Here is a 17,047-nt window from a genome sequence, read left to right as displayed (position 1 = left end):
ACCCCCCCACCCCCCCCCCCCCCCCCCCCCCCCCCCCCCCCCCCCCCCCCCCCCCCCCCCCCCCCCCCCCCCCCCCCCCCCCCCCCCCCCCCCCCCCCCCCCCCCCCCCCCCCCCCCCCCCCCCCCACCCCCCCTCCTCCTCCTCTCCCTTTCTCCCCCCCCCTCCTCCTCTCCCTTTCTCCCCACCCCCCCTCCTCCTCCCTTCTCCCCCCCCCCCCTCCTCCTCCTCTCCCTTTCTCCCCACCCCCCTCCTCCTCCTCTCCCTTTCTCCCCACCCCCCTCCTCCTCCTCCTCTCCCTTTCTCCCCCACCCCCCTCCTCCTCCTCTCCCTTTCTCCCCACCCCCCCTCCTCCTCCTCTCCCTTTCTCCCCACCCCCCTCCTCCTCCTCTCCCTTTCTCCCCACCCCCCTCCTCCTCCTCTCCCTTTCTCCCCACCCCCCCTCCTCCTCCTCTCCCTTTCTCCCCACCCCCCTCCTCCTCCTCCTCTCCACCCCCTCCTCCTCCTCCTCTCCCTTTCTCCCCACCCCCCCCTCCTCCTCCTCCTCTCCCTTTCTCCTCACCCCCCCTCCTCCTCCTCCTCTCCCTTTCTCCCCACCCCCCTCCTCCTCCTCTCCCTTTCTCCCCACCCCCCCTCCTCCTCCTCTCCCTTTCTCCCCACCCCCCTCCTCCTCCTCCTCTCCCTTTCTCCCCACCCCCCTCCTCCTCCTCCTCCTCTCCCTTTCTCCCCACCCCCCCTCCTCCTCCTCTCCTTTCTCCCCCACCCCCCCTCCTCCTCCTCTCCCTTTCTCCCCACCCCCCCTCCTCCTCCTCTCCCTTTCTCCCCACCCCCCCTCCTCCTCCTCTCCCTTTCTCCCCACCCCCCCTCCTCCTCCTCTCCCTTTCTCCCCACCCCCCTCCTCCTCCTCTCCCTTTCTCCCCACCCCCCTCCTCCTCCTCTCCCTTTCTCCCCACCCCCCTCCTCCTCCTCTCCCTTTCTCCCCACCCCCCCTCCTCCTCCTCTCCCTTTCTCCCCACCCCCCCTCCTCTCCCTTTCTCCCCACCCCCCCTCCTCCTCCTCTCCCTTTCTCCCCACCCCCCCTCCTCCTCCTATCCCTTTCTCCCACCCCCACTCCTCCTCCTCTCCCTTTCTCCCCACCTCTTCCTCTCCCTTTCTCCCCACCCCCCCTCCTCCTCCTCTCCCTTTCTCCCCACCCCCCTCCTCCTCCTCTCCCTTTCTCCCCACCCCCCCTCCTCCTCCTCCTCTCCCTTTCTCCCCACCCCCCTCCTCCTCTCCACCCCCCTCCTCCTCCTCTCCCTTTCTCCCCACCCCCCCTCCTCCTCCTCTCCCTTTCTCCCCACCCCCCTCCTCTCCCTTTCTCCCCACCCCCCTCCTCCTCCTCTCCCTTTCTCCCCACCCCCCTCCTCCTCCTCTCCCTTTCTCCCCACCCCCCCTCCTCCTCCTCTCCCTTTCTCCCCACCCCCCTCCTCCTCCTCTCCCTTTCTCCCCACCCCCCCTCCTCCTCCTGTCCCTTTCTCCCCACCCCCCCTCCTCCTCCTCCTCCTCCTCTCCAACCCCCCTTCTCCTCCTCTCCTTTTCTCCCCACCCCCCCTCCTCCTCCTCTCCCTTTCTCCCCACCCCCCCTCCTCCTCCTCTCCCTTTCTCCCCACCCCCCCTCCTCCTCCTCTCCCTTTCTCCCCACCCCCCTCCTCTCCCTCTCCCTTTCTCCCCACCCCCCCTCCTCCTCCTCTCCCTTTCTCCCCACCCCCCCCTCCTCCTCTCCCCACCCCCCTCCTCCTCTCCCCACCCCCCCCCTCCTCCTCTCCCGTTCTCCCCACCCCCCCCTCCTCCTCTCCACCCCCCCTCCTCCTCTCCACCCCCTCCTCCTCTCCACCCCCCTCCTCCTCCTCTCCCTTTCTCCCCACCCCCCCTCCTCCTCCTCTCCCTTTCTCCCCACCCCCCCTCCTCCTCCTCTCCCTTTCTCCCCACCCCCCCTCCTCCTCCTCTCCCTTTCTCCCCACCCCCCCTCCTCCTCCTCTCCCTTTCTCCCCACCCCCCCTCCTCCTCCTCTCCCTTTCTCCCCACCCCCCCTCCTCCTCCTCTCCCTTTCTCCCCACCCCCCCTCCTCCTCCTCTCCCTTTCTCCCCACCCGGCTCCCTTGCAGGAAACCCTAGTTAACAGCGATGAAGAAGTTGAGCCATGGGAAAGTGAGCTTTTTTGTGTAAAGAGAAAACAAAGAAAATGGCGAGAGATGGAGATAAACTCGGTTCCGCCTGCCCCATTTTCTGAATAATCCCTGAGTGTGAGCAGACCTGGTTTGGATTTACCCCACCCACCCAAAACCCCTGTGGCCCAGCCTGCCAACTGCGAGCAGATGAAAGGAAAGCTGCTGCTGGGTAAGAGTTCTCGTCTCCTACTCTTTAAAGGGCAGTCTGACCACCACTAAACTTTCTCTCAACTTTTCCATTCGTTGTAGCGAGTTTTATTGGCGGCTGTGTGCAGTTTCTGACCCCCCTCCCTCCCAGAGGGAGGAGGTACACCTTAAATCAGCCTCTCTCTCCAGGAAGGCAGCACACTCACCTCTCACTCTCCGGCACTCGCGATTTCAGTGGGGAAACAACTTGTTTTCATGTTGCTCAGTTAAGGAGAATTGTTGCACTGTTTAAGTTGTCCAGGTCGCGGAGTTTGAGGATTTTAATTAGTTTTGATTTGACTTTTTAAAAAATGTATAATGTATAACTCAATTAATTGCTACAAAATACGATTTGAAAGTGGGAGTTGAGCTCTTCTAGTCGAGTTGTAATGTGAAGCCTATGGCGGAAAGATTTTCTCTGGGAGTGTCTGTCACATTGAAGGGGAGGACGAGTTTCCCCCCAAAGAGCCTTTGGGAGACACACAGCTGGTCCTGGGAGGCGGGGGGGGGGGAGTGCGCAATACATTGAGGGAAATACCTTCCAGAAGGCTTGCAACGGTTTAAATGATCTTTTGTTTGGTTTGAAGTTTGTTTGTGTGTGTTTTGCTTCTGAAGTTCTCAGAATCTGAGGAGATGACCTTGACATTAAAAAGCTCGGGTCGATGAGGAGGGGAACGCCACAGACGTAGGAGCAGGTGAGAATCCGACTTTACCTGGAATTTTTTGAGCAACCATTTCTATAAATATCAGTGTGCAAAAAAAAAGAATGCTTTGCCTTACTGTTCTATTCTCGCCAAGTCTCAAAATCTGAAATCTTTTACTTGTTTGAAGAAGTACTGCATAATTCATGAAGTATATTAATATTCCAATGTAACTATTGGCTCATATATTGGCATACATTGTGGTGTATTAATATTAAATCATGGTGTCTCTAATAATTTATCACAATTGGTGTAAATCAGAAAATGATTAATATGTTCACCTGGGCATGGCTTGAAATTGCTGACCATGGGTTCATTCTGATTCTGTCGAATGCAGGATTGTCAAATCAGGTTCATCCAATTATGGAAGGTTTTCTCATTTACATTTTGAACTTTGGGAGGTGAGATGATAAATCATCGATGTATTTTACTTGCAGTTTTCATGGAATTGCTGGCACAGCTCTTGTTCGTTTTTGGTGAAATGTTGAAATCCTAAAGCACTATGGGGACATGTAGCACTAACATTCTTTATAAGTGAGTGAAAAAGGGTTCAGGCGTGTGAAAAACATGTAAAATACTTCCATTAAAAATATACATGTATTGAAATAAATAATGAAGCCCTAAATGTGAAAGCTCACCAGAAAAGGGCATTGGTCTAAAACCAAAATTTTTAATGTTTTCTCAGCAATGTTGTCCGCTCCTCTCCTGAGATCAGTTCACAGGTTTGGATTTGGCCCTGAAAACTCACCTGTATGTTTTTGAGCAGTAACTTCTAGTGCATTTACCATCCTGTGAAATTATGCCTTTTGTTGTTAGAAGCTTGGAGAGGTGTTCAAGATGATATGGGGTTCTGATAGACTATAGACAGGGAGAAACTGTTTCCAGTGACAGGAGGGTCAGGAACCTGAAGACACAGATTTAAAATAATTTGGCAAAAAGAGCCAGAAGAGACATGAGAAATATTTTTATGCAGTGAGTTCTGATCTGGAATGCACTGCCTGAAAGGGTGATGGAAATATATTAAACAAAACTTTCAAATTGGCTCTCTGTTTAAAATAGGAACGGTTATGGGAAAAAGCAGAGGAATAGAATTAGAATGTTAGAATGATAACAGCCGGAAGGAGGCTATTTGGCCCATTGTGTCCATGTCAGCTCTCTGCAAGTGTAACTCACCGAGTTCCCCTCCCCAACCTTTTCCCTGTAGCCATGCAATTTTTTTTATTTTTCGATAATGATCCAATTTTCTTATGAAAACCTTGTTTGACCCTGCCTCCACCACACTCAGGCAGTGCATTCCAGATCCTACTCGTTGTGTAAAAAAAAGTATTTCCTCATGTCACCCTTACTTTTGCCAATCACCTTAAACCTGTGCCCTCTGGCTCTCAATCCATCTGTCAATGGGAACACGTTCTTCCTACCTACTCCGTCCAGAGTCCTCATGATTTTGGACAGCTCTATCAAATCTCCTCTCAACCATCCTTTCTCTAAGGAGAACAACTCCAACCTCTCCAATCTTTCTACCTAACTGAAGCCCTTCATCCCTGGAACCATTCTCGTGAATCTTTTCTGCACTCTCCAATGCTTTCATATCCTTCCTAAAGTGTGGTGCCCAATACTGGACACAATATTGCAGTTGAGGCCGAACCAGTGTTGTATACAGGTTTACCATAACTTCCTTGCCTTTGTACTCTCAGCCCCTATTTGGAGAGGCACTGCTCCTGTCTATTCATGGTGAAATGCTGAAAATTCTTGGCTCAGGGAGAAAAGTAGAGGCATAGGTACAATGAGCCAAATGGCCTCCTTCTGTACTGCACTGTACGATTCTGTAGAAGCTGAATTTCTACTGAGGGATCTACACAAACATTAGACAGAAAAAGCTTTTTAATTTTGTATCCAGCTGTTGTGTACTGAGTTACTGTTGAATCTTAAAGACCCTTGCTGCAATGGTATTTGCAATGAAATGTATGCAAATTTGCTAAAGTCTGCTGAGTGAGCCCTTACAACTCCAAAGATCACATTTCTCTGATGGGAAATCTTTAGTGGATTTCTCATATAAAAAAGAATTATCTCCTGGTACTTCAGTACGTCAATTGAGTTGAAGGTAGCCTTCACTCACCTGCTTAAATATCTGCGTAATATTCCCATTTTTACTTCCAGTTCAAACTCTGTCTCCTCCTTTTGTGAAAGCCCAGATTGTTGTTGGGTTTTGTTACTTTGTGTCCCATGTATTGGGGAAGTGAGCACTTATCATGCCCAGACTAGAAGGTGAGAGTTGATGACCTGTTCAGTTATGCTTCATCTGGTTCACTCCAGCAGAAATCACTGGATTGGAGTCAGTTGTGGGCATTTTCCCCACCCTAGTTTGCAGCTGGTAAAGCCAGTAATTTTCTCTGACTGTTTCTCATCCTGGCTCAGTTGATAGCACACACACACACACACCCCCCCCCCCCCCCCCCCCCCCCCCAACTTTCAGTCAGGAAGCCTTAGGCTCGAGTCCAGTTCATGGATTTACTCATCTGTAATCTTGTGTGATTTCCAGAGGAGTACTTGGGGCTTCATGGATGCTGTCTTTTGATTGAGGTGTTAAATTGGGCATTAAAGATCCAAGAGTACTATTCAAAAAGGAAAGCAGGAATGACCTGGCCAAAAGAACTATTCAGAAAATTATCCATTAAAAGCCAACTTAATCTCATTGTTGTTTAATCATGAATGTTTCTGTTCTGTAGATGCCCTGTGTAGTTTTGTATTCTAGTTACTGGGATAGTGGATATTGCATATACAAAAGACTAAGTGTGACTGGACTCGCATGTTCTACATAGTCTGACAGTCATCACTGATTGCCTTCCAACCTATAGGAGCAGTCTTCATGGACACATTAGTTAATTCCTCCAAATATAAGTAGTACAAGCAGGAGTTGTCCACTGTGCCTTTGGAACCTGCTCTGCAGGTTAATACATTCAATAGCAGAAGCTGGATTAAAATGAGTGGGTTAGGTCATGTTACTTTCCACGATGATTGAGGGTAACGCTTACAGGAAGGTGAATAATGAAATAAAAAAAGAAAATGCTTGAAAAACTCAGCAGGTCTGGCAGCATCTGTGGAGAGAGAAACAGTTAACATTTAGAGTCCGTATGACTATTCCTCAGAGCTTAATAGAAGTAGAAATGTGATGGATTTTATACTGTTTAAGAGGGGTGGAGCAGGGGGAATGAGATAGAAGGTCAGGGATATGTGGGAGCTAAGGAGAGCTTGACAAAGGTGTCATGGACACAAGACAAAGGGAGTGTTAAAGGCTAAAGAAGGTGCTGATATTAGCATAAAGATAAGATAGCAAGACTGGCACTGACGTCATCTCCTCTGGAGATCTTCCCTCCACAGCTTCCAACCTCATAGTCTCCCAGTCCTGCACAGCCCACTTCTATCTCCTTCCAAAAATCCACAAATAGGATTGTCCTGGCAAACCCATCAGAACTAATTTCTTCCTATCTTCACCCCATTCTCTCTACCATTGCCCAGTCTCTTCCCTCCTACATTCGCGATTCCTCTGATGCCCAATGTCATATCAACAATTTCCAATTTCCTGGCCCTAACCACCACCTCTTCACCATGGACGTCCAATCCCTCTACACCTCCATCCCCCACCAGGATGGTCTGAAGGAGGAGCACCGTAGAGCTGAGAAACACTAAGGGGCAAAAGCAGAGCTGGGAAACGCTAAAGGGCAAAACATGTTAGTGGGGGTTGTATATAGACCCCCAAACTGTAGTGTAATGTTGGGAATGGCATTAAACAGGAAATTAGAGATGCATGCAATAAAGGAACATCTGTAATTGTGGGTGACTTTAACCTGCATATAGATTGGGCAAATCAAATTAGTAACAATACTGTAGAGGAGGAATTCCTGGAGTGTATACAGGATAATTTTCTGGACCAATACGTTGAGGAACCAACTAGAGAACAGGCCATCCTCGACTGGGTATTGTGTAATGAGAAAGGAATAATTGGCAATCTAGTTGTGCGAGGCCCCTTGGGGATGAGCGACCATAATATGATAGAATTCTTCATCAAGATGGAGAGTGACGTAGTTGATTCTGAGAATTGGGTCCTGAATCTTAATGAAGGAAACTACTATGAGGCACGAGTTGGCAATGATGGATTGGGAAACGTTACTTAAAGGGGCGACGGTGGATAGGCAATGGCAAACATTTAAAGAGCGCATGGGTGAACTGCAACAATTGTTTATTCCTGTCTGGCGCAAAAGTAAAACAAGGAAGGTGGCCAAACCATGGCTTACAAGGGAAATTAGAGATAGTATTAAATCCAAGGAAATGGCATACAAATTGGCTAAAAAAAAAACAGACCTGAGGATTGGGAGCAGTTTAGAATTCAGCAAAGGAAGACCAAGGGATTGATAAAGAAGGGGAAAATAGAGTACAAGAGTAAGCAAGAAACTTTTACAGTCAGTTTTTATAGGTATGTGAAGAGAAAAAGATTGGTGAAGACAAACGTAGGTCCCTTACAGTCAAAAACAGGGGAATTTATAATGGGAAACAAATAAATGGCAGACCAACTAAATACATACTTTGGTTCTGTCTTCACAAAGGAGGACACAAATAACATACTAGAAATGTTGAGGAACACAAGGTTTAGTGAGAGGGAGGAACTGAAAGAAATCCGTATGAGTCGGGAAATGGTGTTGGGGAAATTGATGGGATTGAAGGTTGATCAATCCCCAATAATCTGATAATCTACATCCCAGAGTACTTAAGGAAGTGGCCCTAGAAATAGTGGATGCATTGGTTGTCATCTTCCGAGATTCTATAGACTCTGGAACAGTTCCTACAGATTGGAGGGTAGCTAATGTAACCCCACTATTTAAAAAGGGAGGTAGAGAGAAAACAAGGAATTATAGACCAGTCAGCCGAACGTCGGTAATGGGGAAAATTCTAGAGTCCATTACAAAAGATTTAAAAGCTGAGCACTTGGAAAATAGTGGCATAATCAGACAGAGTCAGCGTGGATTTACAAAAGGGAAATCATGCTTGACAAATCTACTGGAATTTTGAGGATGTGACTAGTAGAGGTGATGAGAGGGAGCCAGTGGATGTGGTTTATTTGGACTTTCAGAAGGCATTCGACAAAGTCCCACATGGATTAGCATGTAAAATTAAAGCACGTGGGATTGGGGGTAGTGTATTGAGATGGATAGAAAAATGGTTGGCAGACAGGAAACAAAGAGTAGGAATAAATGGGTCTTTTTCCAAATGGCAGGCAGTGACTAGTGGGATACCACAGGGATCGGTTCTGGGACCCCATCTATTCACAATATGTATTAATGATCTAGATGAGGGAACTAAATGTAATATAGGAAGGATGTGATTGCACTGGAGGGGGTGCAGAGGAGATTCACCAGGATGTTGTCTGGGATGAAACATTTAAGTTGTGAAGAGAGGTTGGATAGACTTGGGTTGTTTTCATTGGAGCAGAAAAGACTGAGGGGCAACCTGATCGAGGTGTACAAGATTATGAAGGGCATGGACAGGGTGGATAGGGAGCAGCTGTTCCCCTTAGTTGAAGGGTCAGTCACAAGAGGTCATAAGTTCAAGGTGAGGGGCAGGAGGTTTAGGGGGGATGTGAGGAAAAACATTTTTACCCAGAGGGTAGTGACGGTCTGGAATGCACTGCCTGGGAGGGTGGTGGAGGCGGGTTGCCTCACATCCTTTAAAATGTACCTGGATGAGCACTTGGCACGTCATAACATTCAAGGTTATGGGCCAAGTGCTGGTAAATGGGATTGGGTAGGTTGGTCAGGTGTTTCTCACGTGTCGGTGCAGACTCGATGGGCCGAAGGGCCTCTTCTGCACTGTGAGATTCTGTGATTCTGTGAATATCTCCAAATTTGCAGATGACACAAAGCTGGGTGGGAGGGTGAGCTGTGAGGAGAGGCAGAGATGCTTCAGTGTGATTTGGACAAGCTGAGTGAGTGGGCAAATGCATTGCAGATGCAGTATAATGTGGATAAGTGTGAGGTTAGCAAAAACAGGAAGACAGATTATTATCTGAATGGCTATAAATTGAGAGGGGGGAATGTACAACGAGACCTGGGTCTCCTCGTACACCAGTCATTGAAGGTAAGCATGCAGGTGCAGCAGGCGGTGAAGAAGGCAAATAGTATGTTGGCCTTCATAGCCAGAGGATTCGAGTACAGGAGTAGGGGTGTCTTGCTGCAATTGTACAGGGCCTTTGTGAGACCACACCTGGAACATTGTGTGCAGTTTTGGTCTCCTTATCTGAGGAAGGATGTTCTTGCTATAGAGGGAGTGCAGCGAAGGTTTACCCGACTGATTCCTGGGATGGCGGGACTGACAGATGAGGAGAGATTGAGCCGGTTCGGATTATATTCGCTGGAGTTCAGAAGAATGAGGGGGGGATCTCATAGAAACCTATAAAATTCTAACAGGACTAGACAGGGTAGTTGCAGGAAGGATATTCCCGATGGTGGGGGAGTCCAGAACCAGGGGTCACAGTCCGAGGATACGGGGTAGACCATTTAGGACTGAGATGAGGAGAAATTTCGTCACCCAGAGAGTGGTGAGCCTGTGGAATTCGCTACCACAGAAAGTAGTTGAGGCCAAAACGTTGTATGTTTTCAAGAAGGAGTTCGATATGACTCTTGGGGTGAAAGGGATCAAAGGACAAGGGGAGAAAGCAGGAGCAGGCTATTGAGTTGGATGCTCAGCCATGATCATAATGAATGGCAGAGCAGGCTCGAAGGGCTGAATGGCCTACTCTTGCTCCTATTTTTCTACCTTTCTAAGGTTCTGTGCTGCTTTCTTGAACAGAGATCAGAACAATCCCTGTCCACCACTCTCCTCCACCTGGCTGAACTTGTTCTCTCACTGAACAGTTTCTCCTTTAACTTGTCTCACTTCCTCTAAATAAAAGGTGTGGCTATGGGCACCTGCCTGGGTCCCAGTTATGCCTGTTTTTTTGTGGAGTATGTGGAACATTCCTTGTTCTAGTCCTACTCGGGCGCCCTCCCGCAACTCTTTTATCGATACATCGAATACTGTTTCAGTGCTGCTTCAAGCTTGCAACTGGACCTGGAAAAATGTATCGATTTTTGTCCATCTCTGACACTTCCCTTTCCCTCCTTGACATCTCTGTCACCATTTCTGGTGATAGACTGTCAACCAATATTCATTCCAAGCCAGCTGACACTCGCAGCTACCTCTGCCACACCCAGGTAGATTCACACAAGATGCTTTTGGAGTTGGGAGATATAGAGTTGTGCTAGAACGGAGTTTCTGTGTACACTTTATAGGCTGTAACCGGAGACTAGAATTTAACACACAAGGAATTTTTGCAACTTACTTATGTCCATAACTAAGTTTATAGATCAAACAACTAAAATGTGGCCAGCCAAAATACTGCATATTGAACTCGTAAAACTTAGTCCAGCCAATGCTGTTCAATGAGTTGACTGGACATTGAATGAACAATTAGGTGCACAGTAATTATTGCTTAAAGTCCATTCAGTAACGAAATATGTTTTATTTTCTATTGGGAAAACTAGGAAAAGGACCGGCACAAACAAGGCTTCAAAAGGCAGTAAGGTAGGAAAAGTAAATGAAAGAGTAATGGTTAATGGTGTGAAGGATGGAAGTTTAAAAGCCTGCAGATCATATTTACAAAGAATGGCTTAAGGAGGAAGGCAACCACCCAGTTTTGAGGATTAGGAGACAGTGTGCTGTTTGTACTGCAACGTAGTTAAGATGTAGCATGGTGTCTGTATGGCTTAGAAAGAACGATAAAAGAAAGCTGAGAAGAGCAATGCTTGTACTCTTGATAAAACAAAAAGCTTGAGAGCAAGATAGTGATTGGAGATTAAACAGGAACAGATCACCTTACTGAGTGTGTTTGTTTAGCCTGAATGGAGCGTTTTGTTAAATCCTGGATTGAGAAGAAATATCTCAGGAATGAGCATTTTAAATTGAGGTGCTGCTGCTTTGAGGTGGATGTCTGTCAGAGTTCCATACAATAGTAAAGAATTATCAATGATTAGCTCCTGCAAGATCAAAGTGGAAACTCTGAACTTCAGCATCTTACTAGCGGGAAGTTCGAGATTCCAATGGTTAAATGTGCAAGTTATCCTGCAGATTAGAAAGGTGATAGTACAGACACAGAGTTACATTTGTAATGTTTGTAGGTGAACCTCTGTAAATCATAAGCACTGATTCATATAAGCACTTTGGACTTCCCACTTCCTGGCCTCCAAATTACCTCTGGAATGTGTGCCAAAAAGGTGGTGTGACACTCTCTCTTTCAACTTTCAAACTTTTTGATTGGAAAATAACAAATCACTTGTGATCAGCTGACTGATGCATAAGCTGAATCTGTGCATTTCATTTGTGTGTGTGTGTTAGGCTGCTGGTTTCAGATTGGAATATTCCACTATGAGTTGAGTTCATTCAGTCCAGCGTTCACCCTTCCCTTTGCTCCCTTCCTGAAATAAATGCCAAAATCACTCCTGATAAGGATGAAGTAAAACTGTTGCTTATTTTGACATTCAGACATACGCTTTTGAAGAAAGACCTACATTAATATAATGCATTTCGCATGCTTGACACATCTCAAAGCAATTACTAGCCAATTGTAAACTTTTGAAGCTATTGCTGTGTAGGTATTATGGCAGCCCATTAGTAGACAACAACATCCCAAAAACAGCAAATGTGACAATTTACCAGTTCTCTGTGCTGTTGGTAGAGGGACACATGTTTGCCTGGACACACGGAGAACTCCCTGCTTTCCATCCAATAGCGTTGTGGGGTCTTTGGGTCCACCTGAGAGGTTTAACATCTCTGAAAAATTCACCTCCTCAAAGCCTGGTGTGGGACTTGAACCCACGATCTACTGACTCGGAGCGGAGTGTTACACATTAATCGTGACTTTTGTACGTTTTTGTTGGGAACTCAATTCTCACCTCAGTATAAAATGTTTGAAGTTAACAGGATTAGAAGGTGGATTTGCTGGATTTTGTTGAAAAAAACAAGACTCCAACATTGACAACTGGTTCTTCAAAGTTTGAGAGGGAGGCGATGGGGGTGAAAATAACCTTTAAACATGTTGACATTTAATTGACCTTTTGAAAGTCCATTCTGTTAATCATACTCAAAAAGTGCTGAAGATATGGTTGGCTGCTTTAGTGGCGTTGTATGTAATCGTGCTCAGCATTTAAATTCTTTAGCATAATTGCTCCCTACCTGGATGCAGTTTTATGGTCTCAACCCCCCCCCACCCCCGCCCTCCGGCCACCACCGCCCTCCACGATCTCCCTGTTGTAAAGTTACTGAAGCCCCTTAGGCTGGTCATAGGCTGGAATCTGCTGTTTTTCTGTTAACAGAAGTGAGTTCCTGTCATTAAGAGGGCTACAGGGGTGTGGTTATTAACTGATTGGAGTAGAAATAATTTTGACTCTGGTGTTCAAACTGCTTTTTCCCTTTCTAGACAGCCTCTAGAATGAGGAAGGACACATTTTGTGGCTGTAGAAGGTTATTTCTTAAGGAGCCGGTGAGTGCTAACTGCCCAGTTTGGGGGTGGGGGAAGAGAGCGGTTAGCTCAGTTGGCTAGATGGCAAGCGTGTGGATCAAGATATCAGATTAGTGCCAACAGAACAGGGTTTGACCCCCATTCCAGCTGAAGTAGACTTGGGGCTGTCTCTTCCCCCTGCCCAGTACCTAAATCACAGTATACACTATGGATCAGTGACCCTCAAATCGAGGATACTGCTTAGCAGCAAACCAAGACAAGAATATCCAAACATAAATGGGCTTTTAAAACAGTAAGAAAACTTCTTATTTCTCTCTCAATAATCCTGCTAGACTTTAGAATGGCTGTTATTTTGCTTTGAACTTTTAGAATACTAGTGATAACTGATTTAACTGATACAGAATACTAGATTATAATCTAATCAGTGTCATCATTACAAACAGCAACATCTTTACTTGAGCAGTTTATCAATACTGTGATCAGTTTTCTTTTGCTATAGTCATATATTTGGACAAATACAGTGAAATTATAGTAGTAATATTTTTATTGTGTGTTTGTGTGTTTCAGGAGTGTCCCCTAAGGATGCTCATACAAAGGCCATTGTGCTACTTAAGTGTTGCTGCCTTTGAATATGACAGTAAAGCTCCAGAGTGCCGGTATGCATGACGTACATGTTTGACCTTGTAAGACAGCAGCGACATAACCTTCCAGTAAATTCCCCATTAACCAAGTACAACATAGGCTGTTTAGTAAGTCCTGGCAATCTTCAGTTGATTATTTCTCGATAAACTAATGGAAGTAACAATGGGGGCCTTCAGCTTGCATCTTAAGCGATCTTGATTTGAAATGATATGTTGAGGGAAAATAGATCCAAAACTGGGGGAAAAAACCCCAACAAATTTAAACACTCAGCAGTGTTAAAAAATAAACGGGAGAATAATTTAACGTCAAATGTTTGTGGTGTTGTTTCCAGTCCTTTTTATTGCAGTTTTCCTATACAATAAAAATAGAAAACATTGTAAACACTCAGCAGGTCAGGGAGCATCAACACTTCCAGTTTTTATCTTGGATTTCTGTTATCTGCAGTATATTTCTGGTATACCTTATTCTGCTCCTCCCTTACTTAACATTAACAATGGTTTGGTGCCTGGACTCTTGACTAAAGGTGCCAAACTTTTCTGCTTGTAATCTCTCTCACTTTCCACCAAATTTATGCAATTTGTATTTTTAATCCCAATTCTTCCATTGGCTCAAAATTCCAATTACAATTGTGCGTTCACAGTTCTGGTGCGAGTCACAGTGCAGAAGAGGCCATTCGGCCCATCGAGTCTGCACCGACACGTGAGAAACACCTGACCTACCTACCCAATCCCATTTACCAGCACTTGGCCCATAGCCATGAATGTTATGACTTGCCAAGTGCTCATTCAGGTACTTTTTAAAGGATGTGAGGCAACCCGCCTCCACCACCCTCCCAGGCAGTGCATTCCAAACCGTCACCACCCTCTGGGTAAAAACGTTTGTCCTCACACCCCCCCTAAACCTCCTGCCCCTCACCTTGAACTTACGTTCCCTCGTGACTGACCCTTCAACTAAGGGGAACAGCTGCTCCCTATCCACCCTGTCCATGCCCCTCATAATCTTGTACACCTCGATCAGGTTGCCCCTCAGTCTTTTCTGCTCCAACGAAAACAACCCAAGTCTATCTAACCTCTCTTCATAACTTAAATGTTTCATCCCAGGTAACATCCTGGTGAATCTCCTCTGCACCCCCTCCAATGCAATCACATCCTTCCTATAATGTGGTGACCAGAACTGCACACAGTACTCCAGCTGTGGCCTCACCAAGGTTCTATACAACTCCAACATGACCTCCCTACTTTTGTAATCTGTGCCTTGGTTGATAAAGGCAAGTGTCCCATATGCCTTTTTCACCACCCCACGAACATGCCCCTCTGCCTTCAGAGATCTATGGACTCGCACGCCAAGGTCCCTTTGTTCCTCAGAAGTGTTGGTATTTTGAAGACTGTAGGGTTTGTTTGTTAATCATTTGTATTGTTATAATCCCCATTAACTTTAAAAAATAGACATTCAAACTTTGAATTGATAGATGCAAGGAACACACAAGATTTCACATTTTTAAGACTTTTCCTGTAACAAACAAGCTAAAATCACTTTTGAAGAAACACTATTGTTGTAGGCAACTTTAAACCACAGAACAGAATTTTCCCCTTTTACTTTTAACATGCCTGAAAATCCCACTTCATAGATATACTTTACACTGTCCATTAAGTAGCCATTCAATTTTCCTGGACCCAGTCCAGAGAGATCTTAGCTCCTGTGTGTTTACTTCTGTTCCTTTCCTTTCCCTGCCTGGTAACTTTTAATCCCAGAAATGTCTTTCATGGTGAAGGTTTTACTGGGAAATTCTTCCTGTAGCACAAGTTAGGCGAATCTTTCAGCTTCTCAAATAGTCTTAGATTTGGTCTTTTCATGCGCTCACACCCATATTCCTGCATGATGAACCATAGAGACTTTCAGCTCTACCTGTTCTTTCTCTAGGATCTTGGCACACTAACTTGTCTGTGAGTTTCAAGGATGTCTTTTTTTAAAAAACCTGAAGCCTGATCCTACAAATAGCTCCCTATTGACACTCTCCCTTTCAAAATCCATCTCCCTGGCAATGTGAATCACTTGGGCCTTGTATCCTGGAAGAAATGCTGATTAGTTTTTCTTTAGACCCCAACTCTATATTCAAGTAAGTGGGCAGTTTAAAGCATAGCTGTTTGCAACCTGACATTCTCAAGACCTTCCTGGGACTTTGGAGACTAGCAGTCTGACCACTGTCAAAACAGCTGCTGCTGCCATGGTCTCTAAGTATGAACACCTTACAGCTACTTTTTGCCAGCAAAGAAAAACCCTTTGATTTGTAACAGCCACATCAGGCGATGGCGTAGTGGTATTGTCGTTGATCTAGTAGTCTAGAGACCCAGGGTAATGCTCTGGGGACCCGGGTTTGAGTCCTGCCATGGCAGATGGTGGAATTTGAATTCAATAAAAAATCTGGAATTAACAGTCTAAGGATGACCATGAAACCATTGTCGATTGTCATAAAAACCCATCTGGTTCACTAATGTTCTTTTTAGGGAAAGAAATCTGTCATCCTTACCTGTGCCTACATGTGACTCCAGACCCACAGCAATGTAGTTGACTCTTAAATGCCCTCTGAAATGGCCTAGCAAAGGCCTAACAAAGTCACAAAAAAGGAATGAAACCGGACAGACCAGCTGGCATCGACCTAGGCACTGGAAATGACAATGGCAATTGTAGCCCTGTCGACCCTGCAAAGTCCTCCTTACTAACACCTGGGTGCTAGTGACAAAATTGTCTCTCAGACTAGTCAAGCAACAGCCTGATATAGTCACCCTCACGGAATCATACCTTACAGATAATGTCCCAGACTCCACCATCACCTTCCCTGGGTATGTCCTGCCTCACCGGCAGGACAGACCCAGCAGAGGTGGCGGCACAGTCGAGAGGGAGTTGCCCTGTGAGTCCTCAACATCGACTCCAGCCCCCATGAAGTCTCATGGCATCAGGTCAAACATGGGAAAGGAAACCTCCTGTTGATTACCACGTACTGCCCTCCCTCAGCTGATGAATCAGTGCTCCTCCATGTTGAACATCACTTGGTGGAAGCATCGAGGGTGGCAAGGGCACGGAATGTACTCTGGGTGGGGGACTCCAATGTCCACCACCGAGTGGCTCAGTAGCACCACTACTGACTGAGTTGGCCGAGTCCTAAAGGACATAGCTGCTAGACTGGGTCTGTGGCAGGTAGTGAGGGAACCAACAAGAGGGAAAAACCTACTTGGCCTCATCCTCACCAACCTGCCTGCCGCAGATGCATCTGTCCATGATGGTATCAGTAGGAGTACCACCGCACAGTCATTGTGGAGACGAAGTCCTGCCTTCACAATGAGGATACCCTCCATCGTGCTGTGTGGCACTACTACTGTGCTAAATGGGATAGAATTAGAACAGATCTCGCAACTCGAGGCTGGGCATCCATGAGGCGCTGTGGATGTGCCAATCAAGCGGGCTGCTTTGCCCTGGACAGTGTCAAGCTTCTTGAGTGTTGTGGGAGCTGCACTCATCCAGGCAGTCACTGTCACCTCACCTCAGGAGTTCAGTTACTCAAACACAATCTGCAACCTCATGGCCCAGCATATCCCCATTCTACCATTACCATCAAGCCAGGGTTCAATGAAGAGTGTGGCAGGGCATGCCAGGAGCAGCACCAGGCATACCTAAAAATGAGCTGTAAACCTAGTGAAGCTATAACACAGGGCTACTTGCGTGCCAAACAGCATAAGCAGCAAGTGATAGACAGAGCCAAACAATCCCAC

The 17,047-nt window shown here is 46.6% G+C and overlaps 1 long non-coding RNA gene across 3 annotated transcripts in view; it reads left to right on the top strand.

Moving 5' to 3' along the window:
- The first annotated feature begins 2,182 nt into the window (after window positions 1–2,182).
- Window positions 2,183–17,047, top strand: part of LOC144680637 (uncharacterized) — a 96,935-nt gene continuing 82,070 nt past the window's right edge. The window contains exons 1-3 of one of the 3 annotated variants that reach the window (XR_013576594.1): window positions 2,183–2,373; window positions 3,006–3,085; window positions 12,597–12,659. This is a non-coding gene — a long non-coding RNA (uncharacterized LOC144680637). Of the gene's footprint in view, window positions 2,374–2,540; window positions 3,086–12,596; window positions 12,660–17,047 lie in introns of those variants that run through there. The other 2 variants (XR_013576593.1, XR_013576592.1) reach the window with 2 other exon arrangements.

Source organism: Cetorhinus maximus, chromosome 5, assembly GCF_964194155.1.
Source record: "Cetorhinus maximus chromosome 5, sCetMax3.hap1.1, whole genome shotgun sequence".
NCBI lineage: Eukaryota > Metazoa > Chordata > Chondrichthyes > Lamniformes > Cetorhinidae > Cetorhinus > Cetorhinus maximus.
This window is presented reverse-complemented; position numbering and strand designations above follow the sequence as displayed.